This window comes from Rhinoraja longicauda, chromosome 39 (genome assembly GCF_053455715.1).
Source record: "Rhinoraja longicauda isolate Sanriku21f chromosome 39, sRhiLon1.1, whole genome shotgun sequence".
NCBI lineage: Eukaryota > Metazoa > Chordata > Chondrichthyes > Rajiformes > Arhynchobatidae > Rhinoraja > Rhinoraja longicauda.
The window spans coordinates 14,882,779-14,901,890 of NC_135991.1; the positions used below are offsets into that span (position 1 = coordinate 14,882,779).

Below are 19,112 nucleotides of genomic sequence, written 5' to 3' on the forward strand. Positions count from 1 at the left end.
TACCGCAAGGTTCGGTGCTGGGACCCCAGCTATTTACGATATACATTAATGACTTAGACGAAGGGATTAAAAGTACCATTAGCAAATTTGCAGATGATACTAAGTTGGGGGGTAGTGTGAATTGTGAGGAAGATGCAATAAGGCTGCAGGGTGACCTGGACAGGTTGTGTGAGTGGGCGGATACATGGCAGATGCAGTTTAATGTAGATAAGTGTGAGGTTATTCACTTTGGAAGTAAGAATAGAAAGGCAGATTATTATCTGAATGGTGTCAAGTTAGGAGGAGGGGGAGTTCAACGAGATCTGGGTGTCCTAGTGCATCAGTCAATGAAAGGAAGCATGCAGGTTCAGCAGGCAGTGAAGAAAGCCAATGGAATGTTGGCCTTCGTAACAAGAGGAGTTGAGTATAGGAGCAAAGAGGTCCTTCTACAGTTGTACCGGGCCCTGGTGAGACCGCACCTGGAGTACTGTGTGCAGTTTTGGTCTCCAAATTTGAGGAAGGATATTCTTGCTATGGAGGGCGTGCAGCGTAGGTTCACTAGATTAATTCCCGGAATGGCGGGACTGTCGTATGTTGAAAGGCTGGAGCGATTGGGCTTGTATACACTGGAATTTAGAAGGATGAGGGGGGATCTTATTGAAACATATAAGATAATTAGGGGATTGGACACATTAGAGGCAGATAACATGTTCCCAATGTTGGGGGAGTCCAGAACAAGGGGCCACAGTTTGAGAATAAGGGGTAGGCCATTTAGAACGGAGATGAGGAAGAACTTTTTCAGTCAGAGGGTGGTGAAGGTGTGGAATTCTCTGCCTCAGAAGGCAGTGGAGGCCAGTTCGTTGGATGCTTTCAAGAGAGAGCTGGATAGAGCTCTTAAGGATAGCGGAGTGAGGGGGTATGGGGAGAAGGCAGGAACGGGGTACTGATTGATAGTGATCAGCCATGATCGCATTGAATGGCGGTGCTGGCTCGAAGGGCTGAATGGCCTACTCCTGCACCTATTGTCTATTGTCTATTGTCTATTGTCTAAAAGGCAAGAAGATATGAAAAAAGAGACATTCAACTTTCGGAAAAAGGACTGGCGGCCTATCTGGAAAAATGCCAGAAGGAGAGAGACAAGCTGTGGAGGAAGGTCATTAAATCGATTAAAAGTCAGAAGGAACTGATGGAATCAGATGGAAATGCGAGCACTGTACAATCTAATATGGATCACCTGCTTAACCTTCGCCAAGAGGTTAGAGAAAAACAACACTCGATATTGTGTTTGCAATTACCAGAAGGACAACTCGAATGGCACACTCAGTGGTTCCAAGAGAGGGAAAAGATTTTTGACGGTTTCGTGGCTGACGTGGAGAAATGGATGCCTGAAGCCATGGCTCAAACATCGCACTCTACAGTGGAAGGTGCACTGCGACAAGGTGTAGAGGTGGAAGAAGAGATTACACCTCAGGATAGTGTCTCAAACGTCTCAACGCGAATATCTAGACGTAAATCCAGTACCGTAGCCAGTTCAGCTACGAGGTTCTCCGCTCAAATTGAAGCTGAGATGGCTGCTCTCTCGCTAGAAGCGGCCGCCTTAGAGAAAAAAATATGAGGCTACAAGGAGGCGCAGACGGCCATGGAGGGTTTGAACGGGTCCGAGCTGGCCGGACAGCCCAACAGCGCGCACTGGGGCTTCGTCACCCCCCCCCCCCGGACCAAGAGGCGGAGTGGCCGCAGGAGAAGCCGGAGCTCGGACATGAAGCGTCACTGAGCCAGGACGGAGTGCCCAAACTGAGCCGTGCGTTACAGGGGCCGTTTAATCTCAATCGGAACTGCCTTGGGGCTGAGGAGAGGGTGGGAAGGGAAGAGAGGAAGCGGAAGAGAGGGTGAGGGAAGAGAGGGGGGTAGAGAGGGAGGGGACGAGAGGGAGGGGACGAGAGGGGGGGGAAGAGAGGGAGGGGAAGATAGGGGAAGAGAGGGGGGGAGAGAGGGGGAGGGAAGAGAGGGAGGGGAAGAGAGGGAGGAGAAGAGAGGGAGGGGAAGAGAGGGAGGGGAGATGGAGGCGGAGAGGGTGGGGAATAGAGGGAGGGGGATAGGCGAGAAAGAAAGGGTGAGGGGGAAAGGATGAGGAGGAGGAGAGGAAGTGGGAGTGGGGAAGAGGAAGTGGGAGGGGAAGAGGAAAAGGGAGGGGAAGTGGAAGAGGGAGGGAGAGGGAGGGCGTGGAAGATGGAGGGGGAGGAAGAGGGAGGGGGAGAGGAAGAGGGAGGGGGAGAGGGGGGAGAGGAAGAGGGAGGGGGAGAGGAAGAGGGAGGAGGGGGAAGAGGGAGGGGGAGAGGGAGAGGAGGGGAGAGGGAGAGGGAGATGGAGGGGATGGCGAGAGAGGGAGGGGCTAGCGAAAGAGGTAGGGGAGTGGGGGAGAGGAAGAGTGGAAGGGGGGGAGGGGTACAGTCAGTGGGAGCGCCAGTGACGAGGGGGTGGAGGGAGGGGTGGAGGGAGTGGGAGAGGGGATGAGAGAAGGGGAGGGTGCAAAAGGGGGAGGGAAAGGCGGGCGGAGGTGAGGGATGTGGTAGAGGAAAGTGCGGAGAGAGGAAGGCGGGTAGGGAGGACGGGGAGAAATGCAAGGGGAGGAGAGGGAGGCGGAGAGGATATTGATGAATAGGAGAGGGAGGGGGAGGGGAGACAGGGGTAGGAGGTAGGGGGATGAGGATGGTCAGGTGGAGACTGTGGGGGAGGGGGAAAAGCCAGGAGGGTGGGAAAGCTTGAAGGGGAGGGTGAGGGGAAGGGGGCAGAGGGAACAAGGGGGGTGAGAGGGGGAGCAAAGGAGCGGCAAAAATGGGCGTGTGGGGAGCTGGAGGAGAAGAGGCAGGGGGAGAGTAGGACGTAAGGTAACAGAGGGAGATGAAGGGGAGGGTGAAGAGGAATGGGAGGGGGGGAAGATGGAGGGGGAAATGGAGGGGGCAATGGAGGGGGAAATGGAAGGAGAAGAGGGGTAGGGGAGAGGAAGAGGGATGGGGAGAGGAAGGGGGATGGGGAGAGGATGGGGGAGAGGAAGGGGGATGGGGAGAGGAAGGGGATGGGGAGAGGAAGGGGGATGGGGAGAGGGGGGATGGGGAGAGGGGGATAGGGAGAGGAGGATGGGGAGAGGAAGGGGAGGGGAGCGGAAATGGAAGGGGGAGCGGAAAGGGAAGGGGGAAAGGGGAGGGGGAGGAAGGAGGAGGGGATAGAGGAGGTGGGAGAGGAAGATGTAGAGGGAGAGGAAGGGGAAAAGTGGAGAGGAATGGGAGGGAGTTGGGAAGGTGGGAAGGGAATGGCAGAGGAAAAAGGGAGGGGGAGAGGAAGGGGAGGGGGACAGGAAGGGGAGGGCGGAGAGGAAGCGGGAGGAAATTTTGGGGAGAGGAAACGGGAGGGGGAGAGGAAAGCGTTGTGGGGAGAGGAAAGGGGAGGGGAAGGAATGGGAGCGAGGGGGTTATGAAGGGGAGGGAGAGAGATGGAGGGGGATAGTCAATGGGAGTGCCAGAGGGAGTAGCGAGTGAGGGATGGAGGGACAGAGGGATGGGGCAGAGGGAGGGGTAAAGTGAGATAGAGGGAAGGGGAGAGGGAAGGGTAGGTGAAGGGAAAGAGGAAGGCGGAGAGGCTTAGTCAGTAGAAGCGTCAGGGGTATAGTGGGGCGGGGCAGAGGAATGGTAAAATGGAGAGGGAGGGGGAGGGGCAGAGTGTAGGGGAGGGGCAGGGTGTGGGGGAGTGGGAGGGTTAGGGTGTGGGGGAGGGGAGGGGGGCAGGGTGTGGGGGAGTGGGAGGGGGAGGGTGTGGGGGAGGAGGAAGGGCAGGGTGTGGGGGAGGGGAGGGGCAAGGTGTGGGGGAGGGGATGGGGAGGGTGCGCGGGAGGGGCAGGGCGTGGAGGAGGGGGTAGGGGAAGGGGAGGGGCAGGGTGTGGGGGAGAGGGAGGGGCAGGTTGTGGGGGCGGGGCAGGGTGTGGGGGAGTGGGAGGGGTAGGGTGTGGGGGAGGGGAGGGGGGCAGGTTGTGGGGGAGTGGGAGGGGAGGGTGTGGAGGAGGGGAAGGGGGCAGGGTGTGGGGAAGTGGCAGGGGCAGGGTATGGGGGAGGGGAGGGGGGCAGGGTGTGGGGGAGTGGGAGGGGTAGGGTGTGAGGGAGGGGAGGGGGCAGGGTGTGGGGGAGTGGGAGGGGGAGGGTCAGGGTGTGGAGGAGGGGAAGGGAGGGCAGGGTGTTGGGGAGTGGTAGGGGCATGGTGTGAGGGAAAGAGGGGAGGGGCAGGAGAGGGGGGTGGAAAGGGGATGGAGGGAATGAGACGTTGAGGGGGAGAGGTAGGGTGACAGGGAGTGCAAGGGGCAGAGGGAAATGCGGAGGAAGGGGAGGGGGAAGGGGATAGGGGAGGGAGGGTGGAGGGGAGGAGGAGTTGTGCTGCAGGAGATAGGCGGAGTGAGGGGAAGGGGCGTAGGGAGGGAGAGGGAAGAGGCGAATGAAGGGGGAGAAGCGGCGACGCAACGGTGCAGAGGAGGGCGGGGCGAAGTGAGTGGGAGGGGAGGAGCTTGGGGAGGGGAGGTGAGGGGCGCAGGGGGACGGACGGGAGGGGCGTAAGGATGGTGTATGGGAGGGAAGTAGGGAGGGGTGGGGCATAGGGATGGCGTAGGGGAGGGGCGTGGGGAGGGTGAGGGGCGTGGGGAGTGAGAGGGGAGGGGCGTAGGAGTGGAAGGGAGGGTCGTATGGAGGGGATAGGGAGATGGAGGGAAGTGGGGGAGGAGCGAGGGGTTGGAGGTATGGTGCAGGGGAGGGAAGTAGGGAAAGGGAGGGGAGGAGCGGAGGGGTGGTGTAGGGGAGGGGCGGAGGGAGAGGCGGAGAGAGGTGGAGGGGAGTGCGGAGGCATGATGTAGGGTAGGGGAGGAGGGGTGGTGCAAAGGATGGTCGTAGATGGGGAGCGGCGTTGTGTGGGAGGGGCGGAGGGATGGTGCAGGGGAGGGGTGTGGGAATGGGAGGGGGTGTGGGGGGGGAGGGGTATGGGAAAGGGAGGGTGTGTAGGAGAGGGAGGGTGTCTGGGAATGGGAGGGAGTTTGGGGGAAAGGGGTGTGGGAATGGCAGGGGATGTGGGAGTGGGAAGGGGTGTGGGAGTGGGGTGTGGGAGTGGGAGTGGGAGGGGGTGTGGGAGGGGATGTGGGAGTGGGAGGGGGTGTGGGGGGGGTGTGGGAATGGGAAGGGATGTGGGAGTGGGAAAGGGTGTGGGAGTGGGAAGGGGTGTGGGAGTGGGAGGGGGTGCGGGAGAGGGAGGGGGTGTGGGTGGGGGTGGCGGGGGAAGGGGGTGTGGGTGTGGGGGGAGGGGGTGGCGGGGGGAGGGGGTGTGGGAGTGGGAAGGGGTGTGGGAGTGGGAGGGGTGCGGGAGAGGGAGGGGGTGTGGGTGGGGGTGTGGGGGGAGGGGGTGTGGGGGGAGGGGGTGTGGGGGGAGGGGGTGTGGGATTGGAGGGATGAGTGGGGGAGTGTTTGTAGTGGGGAGACAGGGAGGAAGGTTGGGGGAGGTGGTGTGGGGAGGGGTTGAGCGGTGGGACTGGGGCAGGGGAGAGGTAGTGGGGGAGCCGGGGGGATAGAGAGCGGGAGCGCGGAAGTGGGAGGGAGGGGGGAGAAGCAGAGAGGGCAAATTTGCTAATCTGCAGTCCCTGCATCCAACCCCCAACTACCCGCCTTTGTTCCCTTTCAAATCTTTACCTCAAACAAACTCATTCCAGCTTCAGTTGTCCGACCAACAGTTGAGATCCCGAGCACTGTTCCGGGGAGAGTGACGGGGGATTCCCGGTTTCTCCTGCAGTCCGAGACAGACCCTCAACGCACCAAGGATCCATCAGACGAGGCAACGGAACCATCGCCCGATCGCCAGTGAAACCGGTGAATTTGAAGCTTCAAGACTTCGGGGAAATCGCAGTGAGCTCCGTCCAAGAGAGAACGTGCGAGAGAGCGGATCAACATTGTCGCCTTGTAGCCGCAGACCCGGCGCCCAGACTCTGCCACAGAAGGGAGAACGAAGGGAGTCAGTCCTCGGGGGGTTGCGGACGAACAGCGATACAACGGACACAAGTTTATCCAGTGGGGCATGTCCACAAACGCTCACTGCCCACACACTGGTCAATGAAGTGGCGGATAAATTGTCACCGCTCCGGACTGTAAATCAGTCTGCCGCAGTTTCAACGGCAATCGCTGCTTTGGGCGGGACTTGCAGCAGCAGGTAAACAACACCGCAGCCTGATTTCCACACAAAAGAAACCTGCCCCGACCCTCCCACTAACCTGCCGCCGCTCCCCGTCTCTATTGGAAACCGCCGCCTCAGCCAGAGAGTTGTGGGCGGGCGCGGAATACACCTGGGCTCACAACACACAACTAGTTATACAGCGAGCTGCAGAACAAAGGGAACAGGGAACAGCACAGCACATAAACAGAAGCTGGGAACATAGAACTACAGGCGCTGGTTAATACACACAAGGGCACTGTGTACCACAGAATGCGACACGTATAATCCCCAAACCGAAAAGCATGGGTGAACCGTGAGCTCCACTCCCAGGGGAAGCCCGAGTTTACTTTCCTTTAAACTAAACGATACAGCTGGGAAACAGGCCCTTCGGCCCACCGTGTCCGCTCTGACCAACGATACTGGAGTAACAGGACAGACCACTCCGTTGAAATCGCCGATACTGAATTGCAATCCGCAAAGGAGCCCCCATGTTAGTAAGCAAAACCAGCCGTTCGCTGCGCCACTCGCAGTGAAATCAGTTTTGTGGAAGAACAGTATCTGTGATGAAACCATTAAAATGCAGAATATAGGTCATCTATCAACTCTCATTTTGTTGTTATTTTTATTTTTAAATGTTTTCGCCCTGCTTGAATTTATTATTTCTTACAGTTTCTGCCCATTTCTCTCCCATCCTTCCTCCCCAGCCCCCTCTTTTGTGTAGTTTCCCTTGTATTGCTCAAACACACGCTCTGCACAAATGTAACTTATTATATATATATATATATATATATATATAACGATACATATGATTGTGTGTTTGTGTGTGAGAGGCAAGATTGAGATAAATAGATCTCAAAGTTCATCCTCATGGATCAGAAGCAACTTTGATTTAAAGCAACGCTCTATTTCCCTCTTCATCTTATATTTCACATGATGTACAGAAATCATAAAGGTGATTCGACCTTTATGGCTTATATATAGACACACACACACACACACACACACACACACACACACACACACACACACACACACACACACACACACACACACACACACACACACACACACACACACGCACACACACACACAGACACACACACACACACACACACACACACACACACACACACATATTATATATATATATATATATATATATATATTTATATATAGTTTCTTCCTTCTGATTTCCTCTAATTATTTGTTTAGCAACCTTTTTCTTTCAATCTTTCTCTCTCTCTCCCTCTCCGTCTCTCTCTCACACACACTCACTCTCTGTATATATATATATATATAAAATCATAATCGTTATGACACATTACTCACCACATGGTTCTCCCTATCATGATCACTGTTCTCTCACATACATTTCATTGGGGCCTACCCATACACATTAGCAATCAGTGACATCAAACGTATTTCCAGAAATCCTAATATTGTAAATAAAATAACTATGAACACATGCGAAGATATTTTTTTCTGATTCTTTTCATTATATATTAGTGGACCAGAAGCAGTTTTGATTTAAAGCAACGCTCTATTTCCCTTTTCATCTTATATATCACATGATGTACAGTAATCATAAAGGCGATTCGACCTAATACAGAAATCCTAATATTGTGAATAAAATAACTATGAACACATGCCAAGATATTTTTTCTGATTATTTTCATTCTATATTAGTGTAATAAAATGTAATGCATACATGCCTACACTGATACAGAGGCGCTAGATTTAGACATGAATATGTACATTACTACCACAGTTTATTTTGAATTTAACATATAATTGAGGGGGTCGGTGCAATATAGTGCTAACCCTCACTTTTGTGAAAAATGAGTGACATGCATTAACACGCTCATTACCCACTTCCCTCACACTGACCGGAGGTAGACACAAAATGCTGGAGCAACTCAGCGGCTCAGGCAGCATCACGGGACAGAAGGAATTGGTGACGTTGCGGGTCGAGACCCTTCCGCAGGTTCACCCATCTTCTGCCGGACCTCCATGAGGCGGGCGGCGATGACTTCGCCATGGACGACGACGGCGACGAAAGTATCCACAAACTGAAGTAGGCGGAGACGAGGAAGGGGCGATGATTTGGCTCCGAGAAAGGCGCTCGATCCAGGCTGCAAGAAGACTACGACTCCGTAGAGCAAGGCGGCGACGAGCCGGGCCCTCAACCCTCGGTGGACGGGTGGATCCTGTTTGTGACCGGGGTCCACGAGGAAGCCGCCGAGGAGGAAGAACATCCACGACACGTTTGCCGAGTGCGGTACGATCAAGAACCTGCACCTCAACCTGGACCGGCGCACCGGCTACCTTAAGGGCGACGCTCTGGTGGAGTACGAGACCTGGGCTACTAGGAGGCGCAGACGGCCATGGAGGGTTTGAAGGTGTCCGAGCTGGCCGGACAGCCCAACAGCGTGCACTGGGGCTTCGGCACCCCCCCCCCCCCCCCCAGGACCAAGAGGCGGAGTGGCCGCAGGAGAAGCCGGAGCTCGGACATGAAGCGTCACTGAGCCGGGACGGATTGTGGAGCGACCGGTGGGACGGAGCAGGGGACCGAAACGCTCCCGCAGATCGCGGTGCCCAAACTGAGCCGTGCGTTACAGGGGCCGTTTAATCTCAGTCGGAACTGCCTTGGGGCTGAGGTGAGGGTGGGGAGGGAATGGTGAGGTTGGCTCGTGCAAAACAACACTCAGAAATAAAGTATTTTACTTAAAAAGAAAATCTTCAGTCTGAAGAAGCATTTAATGCGGGGCCCTCGAAAATGCGAGGCCCGTTGCATATGCTACTTTTGCTAATCGGTTAATCCGGCACTGGGCCTCTGGGGCTGCAAGGCAGTAACTCGACCGCCTCGCCAAGTTTGCAGCGTTCAAGTCAAACTATGCTGTATGGCACAGGTAATCTATCTGTGACCATCGCTGAGCCATTGAGGATGCCTAGAGGGAATTTCTGACCAAGCTGGAGACTTAAGACAGTGAGACGGGTACCCGCAGATTGCGGCAAGGCTTGCACGCCAGAACGGGCTACAAAGCGAAGGCGGGCAACATCGATGGCAAAAATGGGCCCCTCCCCGAAGAGCTCAATGCATTCGCCGGCCGCTTTGAACAGGATGTCTGTAGGAATGTCACCTGCCCAGTGAGTCTTTGGTGTACCTGCACCAACGGTTACTGAGGCAGGCGTAAGAGCGGCCACCGATCGGCCACCCTGAGAGTGAATGTGTGGAGTGCAACTGGCTCGGATGCAGTACCCTGCTGTACACTCAGGACTGTGCTGCCAAATTCGGCTCTCACCGCCTCTACTAGTCTGCAGGAGACTAGTCTGTGGTGGGCGGATCATGAACAATGACGACACGGAGCACAAGAGGAAGACGGGGAGCTGAGCAGCACGGTGGGTTTCGGGAGAGCACCCTCTCACTCAAGGCCAGCAAGATGAAGGAGCTAGTTATTGTCTGCAGGAATCTTGATGGAGCACCCTGCCCTAATCTGCATCAATGGGCCAAAGTGGAAATGGTTGAGAACTTGAAATTCCATGGTATTAATATAACCAATGATCCGTCGCGCAACGACCATATTTAAGCTTCATCGAATAAAGCACATCACCAGGAATCTGAGGAAATTCGGCATGCCTCCAATGATTCTTACACACTTCAGGGTTCGCTGCTGGGCCCATTGGTGTTTGACGTCTATGTCAATGATTTGGATGAGAATGTACAATACATCACTAGTAAGTTTGCATATGTCACAACCGTTGGTGCTATTGCAGATAGCGAAGATAGTTGCTAAGAATGACAACAGGACTTTGATCAGTTGAGCTGGTGGGCTAAGGAACTGTTGACGAAGTTTAATGCAGAAAAGTATGAAGTTTTGCATTTTGGGAAGTCAAACCAGCGCACGGGTTACATAGTGAATTGCAGGGCTCTGAGGAGTGTTGTGGTGAAGAGAGATCCAACAGTGCAGCTACACAGCTCCTTGAAAGTGGCGTCACAAGTAGACAGTGTGGTCAAGAAGGCATTTGGCACATTGGCCATCATCAATCACAGAATTGAATATCGATGTTGGGAGGTCATGTTGCAGTTGTACAAGACATTGGGCCTCAGAGTATTGTGTTCCGTTTTGGTCATCCTGTTGGAGGAAAGATGGTGTTAAGATGGAAAGGATACAGAGCAGATTTACTCGGATGTCGCCAGCGCTCGTGTGTCTGAGCGATACAGGGAGGTTGAGGAGGCTAGGACTTTATTTATTGGAACGTAGCAGGATGAAGGATCAGGTGGGTCGGGCGGTTTGGGGTCATGTATGTGCGGGTGGTTGAGAGTCAGATCCGTGGGGGGGTGGCTGAGAGTCGGACTCGGGGCAGGGGTGTAGCGGTCAAGGGGCAGGTGAGTGGGGGGGCTGGGGGTCAACTGTTTAGGCGGACTGGGGTCAGGCATGTGTGTGGCTGGTTGTGAGGTGTGTGGGGGTAGTGGTCAGGTGTGTGGGGAGCTTGGGGGCAGTTGTGTGGGGGCTGGGGGTCAGGTTTGTTGTGGGGGGCTGGGAGTCAGTTATGTGGGGGGCTGGGGGGTCAGGTTTGTGTGGGGGCCTGGGGGTCAGGTGTGTGGGGGATGGGGGGTCAGGAGTGAGGGGGCTGGATGTCAGGTGTGTGCGGGGGTGTGGGTCAGGGGGTCAGGTGTGTGTGAGTTGTGTGGGTCAGCTGTGTGTTCGGGCTGTAGGACAGTTGTGTGGGGGGTCAGGCGGACAGTTGTGTTGGGCTGGGCGTCAGGTATGTGGGGGGTGCTGGGGTAACTTGGTCTGGTATGTGGGGTGGCTTGGCTCATGTGTGTAAGGGGGCTGGTGGTCAGGAATGAGAGGGGCTAGGTGTCAGGTGTGTGGGGGGCTGGGAGTCAAGTGTGTGTGGGGTTTGGGGGTCAGGTGTGTGGGGGTCAGGTGGTCAGGTGAGTGGGGGGCTGGGGGTCAGGTATGTGGGGGGCTCGGGGTCAGGTGCGTGGGGCTGGGGGTCAGGTATGTGGGGGCTGTGGGTCAGGGTTGTGGGGGGCTGGGGGGTCAGCTGTGTGGGGGGCTGGGGGTCAGGTTTTTCTGGTGGCTGGGGGTCAGGTGTGTGGGGGGCTTTGGGTCAGGTTTGTGTGGAGGCCGGGGGTCAGGTGTATGGGGGGCTAGGGTTCAGGTGTGTGCCGGGTTGGGAGTCAAGTGAGTGTGGGGTTTGGGGTCCGGTGTGTGGGGGTCAGGTGGTCAGGTGAGTGGGGTGTTGGGAGTCAGTGGCTCAGGTGAATGGTGTCTGGGGGTTAGGGGGTCAGGTGTTTGTGAAGCTGGGGTCAAGTGTGTAGGGGGACTGAGGGTCCGGCATGTGTGGCGCTGGAGGTGAGGTGTGTGTGCGTACTGTGGGTCAGGTATGTGGGGGGCTCGGGGCCATGTGAGTGGGGGGCTGGGAGTCAGGTATGTGAGGGGCTGTGGGTCAGGGTTGTGGGGGGCTGGGGTCAGCTGTGTGGGGGGCTGGTGGTCAGGGTGTGGGGGGCTGGGGGGCAGGTATGTGGGGGGCTGTGGGTCAGAGTTCTGGGGGGCTGGGGGTCAGGTGTGTGGGGGGCTGGGGGATCAGGTGTGTGGGGGGCTGGGGTCAGAGTTGTTTGGGGCTGGGGGTCAGCTGTGTGGGGGCTGGGGGTCAGGTTTGTCTGGAGGCTGGGGGTGAGGTGTGTGGGGGGCTGGGGGTCAGGTTTGTGTGGGGGCGGGGGGTGAGGTGTGTGGGGGGCTGGGGGTCAGGTTTGTGTAGGGGTCAGGTGGTCAGGTGGGTGGGGGGCTGGGGTCAGGTTTACGTGGGGGCTGGGGGTCAGGTGTGTGGGTGGAATTGGTTCAGGTGTGTGCGGGGGCTGGGTGTCAGGTGTGTAGCGGGCTGCGGGTCAGGTGTATGGGAGGGGCTGTGGGTCAAGTGTGTGTGGGGACTTTGGGTCATGGGATCACGTGTGTGGGGGGCTGTGTTGCACGTGTGTGGGGTGCTGCGGGTCAGGTATGCGGGGGGCTGGAGATCAGGTGTGTGTGGGGGGCTGGGGTCAGGTCTGTGGGGGGGGGGGGCTGGTGGTCAGTTGTGTGTGAGGGGCTGTGTGTCAGGTGTGTGGGGGGCTGGGGGGTCAGGTGTGTGTGTAGTATGGGGATCAGAAGGGTCAGTTGTTCGGGGGTGCTGGGCGTCAGGTGTTTGTGGAACTTGGGGTCAGGTGTGTGTGTGCGGGGGTGTGGGTCAGGGGATCAAGTGTGTGTGGGGGGGCTGGGAGGCATGTGTGTGTTGGGGGGGCTGGGGCTCAGGTGTGTGTGTGGGGGGCCTGGCGATCCGGGGTGTTCGGTGACTGGCGGTGCAGGAGTGTGATCAGATGTGTGCGGGGCTGTGGATGAGTTGTATCGGGGGGCTGGTTGTCAGGTGTGTTGGGGGGGCTTGGCGTCAGATATATGGGGGTGGTTGAGAGTCAGATGCGTGGGGGGACTGAGGGTCAGGTGTGTGATGGGGCTGGGGTTCAGGTGTGTGAGGTGCTGGTGGTGAGGGGGTTAGATGAGTGGGGGTGGTGGTCAGGTGTGTGATGGGCTTGGGCCTCAGTTGCTCCGGTGTGTAGGGGGTTGGGTGGCTGTTGGTCAGGGGTATGGGGGGTCTGGGTGTCAGGTGTGTGGGGGCAGGGTGTTAGGTGTGTGGGTAGGCTTAGGGTCAGGTTGTGGGGGGGCTGAGGGTCAGATTGTGGGTGTCTGGGTGTCAGGTGTGTGGGATGGCTGGGGGGGGTCAAGTGTGTGGTAGGGGCTGTGGTTCAGGTGTGCGGGGGAGATTGGGGTCAGGGGGTCAGGTGTGTGTGGGGGGGCTGGTGTTCCGGTGTGTGGGGGGCTGGGGGTCAGGTGTGTGCGGGGATGGGTGTCAGGTGTGCGTGGGGCTGAGGGCCAGGTGCGTGGGGGTCTGGGTGTCAGGTGTTTGGTAGGTACTGCTGATCAGGTATGTCGGGGGGCTGGTGGTCATGTGTGGAGGGACTGGGTGTCAGGGGGTCAATTGTATGGGGGGGGCGGGGGTCAAGTGTGCGGGGGGATGGTTATCAGGGGGTCGTGTGTGTGGTGGGAGGGAGCCACATGTGTGGGGGGCTGGAGGTCAGGGGTGTGGGTGGCTGGGGGTTAGGGGTCAATTGTTTGGGTGGTCTGGGGTCAGTTGTGTCGGGCGCTGAGGGTCAGTTGTGTGGGTGGACTGGCGGGATGTGTGGTGGGGCTGGGGATCAGGTGTGTGTGGGGGGGCTGTGGTGCAGGGGTGTGAGGGGGGCTGGGGCACGTGTGTGGGCGGCTGGGGGTCATGTCTGTGTGGGCGGCTGGGGGTCAGGGGTCAGGTGTGTGGGGGACTGGGACTCATGTATATGGGTGGCCAAGGGGTCCGTTATGTGGGTGGACTGGCGGATCAGGTGTGTGGGAAGTCAGTTGGTCAGGGGTATGTGGTGGCTGGGTATCAGGTGTGTAGGGGCTGGGGTTAGGTGTATGGGTGGGCTGAGGGTCAGGTTGTGGGGTGGCTGATGGTCAGGTTGTGGGGGTCTGGGTGTCAGGTGTGTGGTAGGGGCTGCGGTTCAGGTATGTCGGGGGGCTGGTGGTCATGTGTGGGGGGGGGGGCTTGGTGTCAGGGGGTCAAGTGTATGGGTTGGCGGGGGTCAAGGGTGTGGGAGGCTGGGTATACGTTTTACTCAGTATCATTCTCTAAAGCACGCATTGAGTGGGAGACCAAAACAACACAGGTCTGGACACAAGATCGCCATTTTAACTCTCTGTGTATTTTAGCAGCTGCGCAGGCACAGCGTTACCATATTGTTGCATGTATACATCGCATAGCAGCTTTACCATATTGTTGCATGTAAACATCACCTATCTCCCCCCTTAGAATTGTGATACTTTTTTTTATCATAATGATCTTCATACATTATGTTTCCAAAGTATTTTTCTATACAAAACCCCAGTTAAGTAAGTCCAAAAACATGCATCATTTTGGTATCTATTTACAATCCTTTCTATTAATGATAACCAAATTTTCGTGGCGTTTACATTGTCCATTTAACCGAGTCTGTATAATCAAGTCCGTATAGTCAAGTCCGTTTTCAGAATCCGTAATAATCCGGTCGCTTTCTATTTCGCTTTGGGTACTGCTTACGCCCTGAATTGCTTTCTTCATTGCGCTCTGATCGATGGCTTTGACTCGTTCATCCACTGCTTGCAGCCCTTCAGCGCTCACATTATGGCCCAGGTATTGGACTTCATTGACGAGAAAGGCGCATGTTTCTCGTTTCAGTCGTAGGCCTGCATCTTGGAGCCTGCGGAGGACTTGTTCGAGGTTGTCGAGGTGTTCTTCCTCGGAACTACCTGTGCCGAGCAGATCGTCCAGATACACAGCAACTCCAGAAATCCCCGCCAGAAGATTGTCCATCGTACGCTGAAATACAGCCGGTGCTGTTGAAATGCCAAACGGCATTCTGGTGTATTGGAATAACCCGCGATGGGTATTTATCGTCACCAGTTCACGGGATCTGGACGACAAAACCAACTGCTGGTAAGTGTGCGACAGGTAAGTGTGCGACAGGTAAGTGTGCGACAGGTAAGTGTGCGACAGGTAAGTGTGCGACAGGTAAGCGTGCGACAGGTAAGCGTGCGACAGGTAAGTGTGCGACAGGTAAGTGTGCGACAGGTAAGTGTGCGACAGGTAAGTGTGCGACAGGTAAGTGTGCGACAGGTAAGTGTGCGACAGGTAAGTGTGCGACAGGTAAGTGTGCGACAGGTAAGTGTGCGACAGGTAAGTGTGCGACAGGTAAGTGTGCGACAGGTAAGTGTGCGACAGGTAAGTGTGCGACAGGTAAGTGTGCGACAGGTAAGTGTGCGACAGGTCAAGTTTGGTGAACTGCTTCCCCTTCACCAGCTTCGTAAACAACTCATCAATCCGAGGTATCGGATACGTATCAGATCGAGCTGCTATATTCACCGTTAACCTGTAGTCTCCGCAGATTCTCACGCTACCATCTGCCTTGTCAATGGAGACAATCGGTGCCGCCCATTTCGAGTGTTGAACGGGTTCTATGATTTTCTCCTCCTGCAGGCGATCTAATTCGTGATCAACGCGATCACGACGGGCCAGCGGCACTGGTCGAGCCTACATTAATTTCGGTGGTACCGCCGGGTCGATGTAGATGTCGACTTCGAAGCCCTTGAGCGTCCCGAGTTCTGCTTTGAAGAGGTCACCGTATTTGGAGAGGAGGCTCTGCAGGCGGTCGTTCACGTTGACCTGGTTCACCTCCCGCCAGTTGAGTCGCAGAACTTCCATCCACTCACAGCCAAGTAGGCTTGGACCCGTCCCCTTCGCTACCAGCAGCTTGAGCGTCGCTGTTTGCTGGTTGTGAGAGACAGGCACCGAACATTCTCCCAACAATTCCACTTTCTCTCCAGTGTAAGTACGGAGAACCACGGTGCTATCACGAAGGCGTAACCTTTCACTTTTTCCCCTTCCACGTCTCTTCACTGATAGCGTAACTCCAGCTCCGGTGTCGATTTGCATGGGGATAGGCTTTCCCCACACACACATGTCCACAGTGAAAGGAGTAACTTTCTTCTTCTCACTGTTAGTATGATAAAGACCATACACATCACCTTCCTCGGTCAGTTGGTGGCTTTTTTCCGTTTTTCCGGCTGACTGCTTTTTTCTTCCACGCTGAGCATTTTTCCCACTCGACTTGCACACCCGTGAGAAATGCCCTTTTTTCTTGCAGTTGAAACAATCCATCTGTTTCGCTGGACAGTCGTTCAGGTCAGCGTGGGAAGAGCCACCACAGCGATAACACAAAGATCCTCTTATGGTTCCCCGCTTGGGCTGACCACTGTGAGTGAGGCCCCCTTGATTTCGCGATTATATTTATCGCTTCGCTGGGCTTTTGGCGTCACGGAGAACAGCCGTGTTGCGGTCTGCCGTCTCCATAGCGGTGGCGATACCGAATGCCTTGTCGAAATCCAGCGTGGCTTCCGACAATAATCGACGCCAAATGCGGTCATCATCAATCCCACACACCAAACGATCACGTAACATTTCATTGAGCGTCGAACCATACGCACAATGTTCAGCGAGGTGACGAAACTCGGCCACATAATCAGCAACTGACTCACCCGGTTGACGCTGATGAGAGTTGAATTTGTAACACTGACGATGACCGACGGTTTCGGGACCTTGTGATTCGTGACTGTTGACACAATCTCAGAATACTCAACTTGCCCAGGTTTCCGTGTAGCAAGTAAACTCGAGATGAGTCCGTAAGTTGGTCCTCCACACATGGAAAGCAAGATAGCCCTCTTCTTTCCTGCATCTGTAATGTCGTTGGCTAGGAAGTAATGTTCAATGCGCTCGGCGTACTGCACCCAGTCGCCCTGTGCAACATCAAATTCCCCTATTGAGCCAAAAATAGCCATTGTAGCCACAACAACAAGTCACCAAGCGAAACTTCAAAACAAGTTTATCCTCGTCGCCAATTAATGTTACGTTTTACTCAGTATCATTCTCTAAAGCACGCATTGAGTGGGAGACCAAAACAACGCAGGTCTGGACACAAGATCGCCATTTTAACTCTCTGTGTATTTTAGCAGCTGCGCAGGCACAGCTTTACCATGTTGTTGCATGTATACATCGCATAGCAGCTTTACCATATTGTTGCATGTATACATCACAGGTATCAGGGGTGACATGTGTGGGGGGAGGGAGCCATATGTGTTGGGGGCTGGAGGTCAGGGGTGTGGGGGGCTGGGGATCTGGTTGCAGGGGGCTAGGGGTTCAATTGTGTGGGTCGTCTGGGGGTCAGTTGTGTCGGGCGCTGAGGGTCAGGTGTGTGGGTGGGACGTGGGAGATGTGTGGTGGGGCTGGGAATCAGGTGTGTGTGGGAGGACTGGGGGTCAGGTGTGTGGGGTGGCTGGTTGTCTGTTGTGAGGGGAGACCGGGGGTTAGGTGTGAGCGGGGGCTGTTGGTCAGGGGGTCAGGTGAGTGGGAGGCTGGGTGTCAGGTGTGTGGGGGCTGGATGACAAGTGTGTGGTGTGGCTGGAGGTCAGGTGTGTGCATGGGCTTGGGGTCAGGTGTGTGGGAGGCTGGGGGACGTGTCTGGCGGGATGGGGGTCAGGTGCTTAGGGGGCTGGGGTCAGATATATGGGGGGCTGAGGGGGTCAGGTGTGTGGAGGGGCTGGTGGACGTGGAGTAGGGTTAGAGGGGGGTAGAGGGGGTTAGAGGGGGGGAGAGAGAGAGGGGGAGAGAGGGGGGAGAGGGGGTTAGAGGGGGAGAGGGGGGAGAGAGAGGGGTAGGGGGGGTTAGAGGGGGTTAGAGGATGGGAGAGAGGGGGAGGGGGGAGAGAAGGGGTAGAGGGGGTTAGAGGGGGGGGAGAGAGAGGGGGGAGAGGGGGGAGAGGGGAGAGGGGGGAGGGGGGAGGGGAGAGAGGGGGAGGGGGAGAGAGGGGGGTAGAGGGGGTTAGAGGGGGGAGAGGGTGGAGAGGGGGAGGGGAGAGTGGGGCGAGAGGGGGGAGAGTGGGGGGTAGAGGGGGTTAGAGGGGGTTAGAGGGGGAAGGGGGAGTGGGATAGGGTTAGAGGGGGGAGAGGGGGAGAGGGGGAGAGATAGAGGGGGGGAGAGAGAGATGGGGGAGATATAGAGGGGGTAGAGGGAGGGGTGGGGGAGAGAGGGGGAAAGAGGGGGGGGAGGGGGGGAAGAGGGGGGAGATGGAGGGGTGGGGGAGAGAGGGGGAGAGATAGAGGGGGGAGGGGGGGGAGAGGGGGAGAGGGGGAGATGGGGAGGGAGAGTGGGGGGTAGAGGGGTTAGAGGTAGTGGGGGGAGAGAGAGATGGGGAGAGATAGAGGGGGTAGAGGGAGGGGTGGGGGAGAGAGGGGGAGAGATAGAGGGGGGAGGGGGAGAGAGGGGGGAGAGGGAGGGGTGGGGGAGAGATAGAGGGGGGAGGGGGGAGATGGGGAGAGAGGGGGAGAGAGAGAGGGAGAGGGGTAGGGGGGGTTAGAGAGGGGGGAGGGGGAGGGAGTGAGAGGGGTGGGGGAGGGAGGGGGAGACAGGGAGGAAAGAGGGGGGGGAAGACGGGGGGAGAGGGAGGGGTGGAGGAGAGAGGGGGAGAGATAGAGGAGGGAGAGAGGGGGGTTAGAGGGGGGTTAGAGGGGTTTAGAGGGGGGAGAGGGGGGAGAGAGAGATGGGGGGGATGGGGAGAGATAGAGGGGGGAGGGGGGTAGAGGGGGGGGGGAGGGGGGTGGGGTAGGGTTAGAGGGGGGGAGAGGGGGAGAGAGGGGGTTAGAGGGAGTTAGAGTGGGGTAGAGGGGGGGAGATAGAGATGGGGGGATGGGGAGAGAGGTAGGTTAGAGGGGGGTAGAGGGGGGGAGAGAGAGATGGGGAGAGGGGGGAGAGGGGGAGGGGAGAGAGGGGAGAGGGGGGGAGAGGGGGAGAGATAGAGGGGGGGAGAGGGGGAGATGGGGAGTGGGGGGTAGAGGGGGTTAGAGGTAGAGGGGGGAGAGAGAGATGGGGGAGAGATAGAGGGGAGAGGGGGGAGAGGGAGAGGTGGGGGAGAGAGGGGGAGAGATAGAGGGGGAGGGGGGGATGGGGGAGAGATAGAGGGGAGAGGGGGCAGAGGGAGGGGTGGGGGAGAGAGGGGGTGAGATAGAGGGGGAGGGGGAGAGAGGGGGGAGAGGGAGGGGTGGAGGATAGAGGGGGAGAGAGGGAGGAGGGGAGGGGAGAGAGGGGTAGGGGGAGAGATAGGGGGGGAGAGGAGAGAGGGGGAGGAGAGGGGGAGAGGGGGAGGAGAGAGGGGGAGAGGAAGAGGGGGAGAGAGGAGGGGAGAGAGGGAGGGGGAGAGAGAGGGGGGGAAGGGGGGGAGAGAGGGGGGGAAGGGGGGAGAGAGA

General features: G+C 57.1%; 1 pseudogene; it reads left to right on the forward strand.

Moving 5' to 3' along the window:
- The first annotated feature begins 4,458 nt into the window (after window positions 1–4,458).
- LOC144611227 (RNA-binding protein 8A-like) overlaps window positions 4,459–19,112 on the forward strand; it is a 25,824-nt pseudogene continuing 11,170 nt past the window's right edge.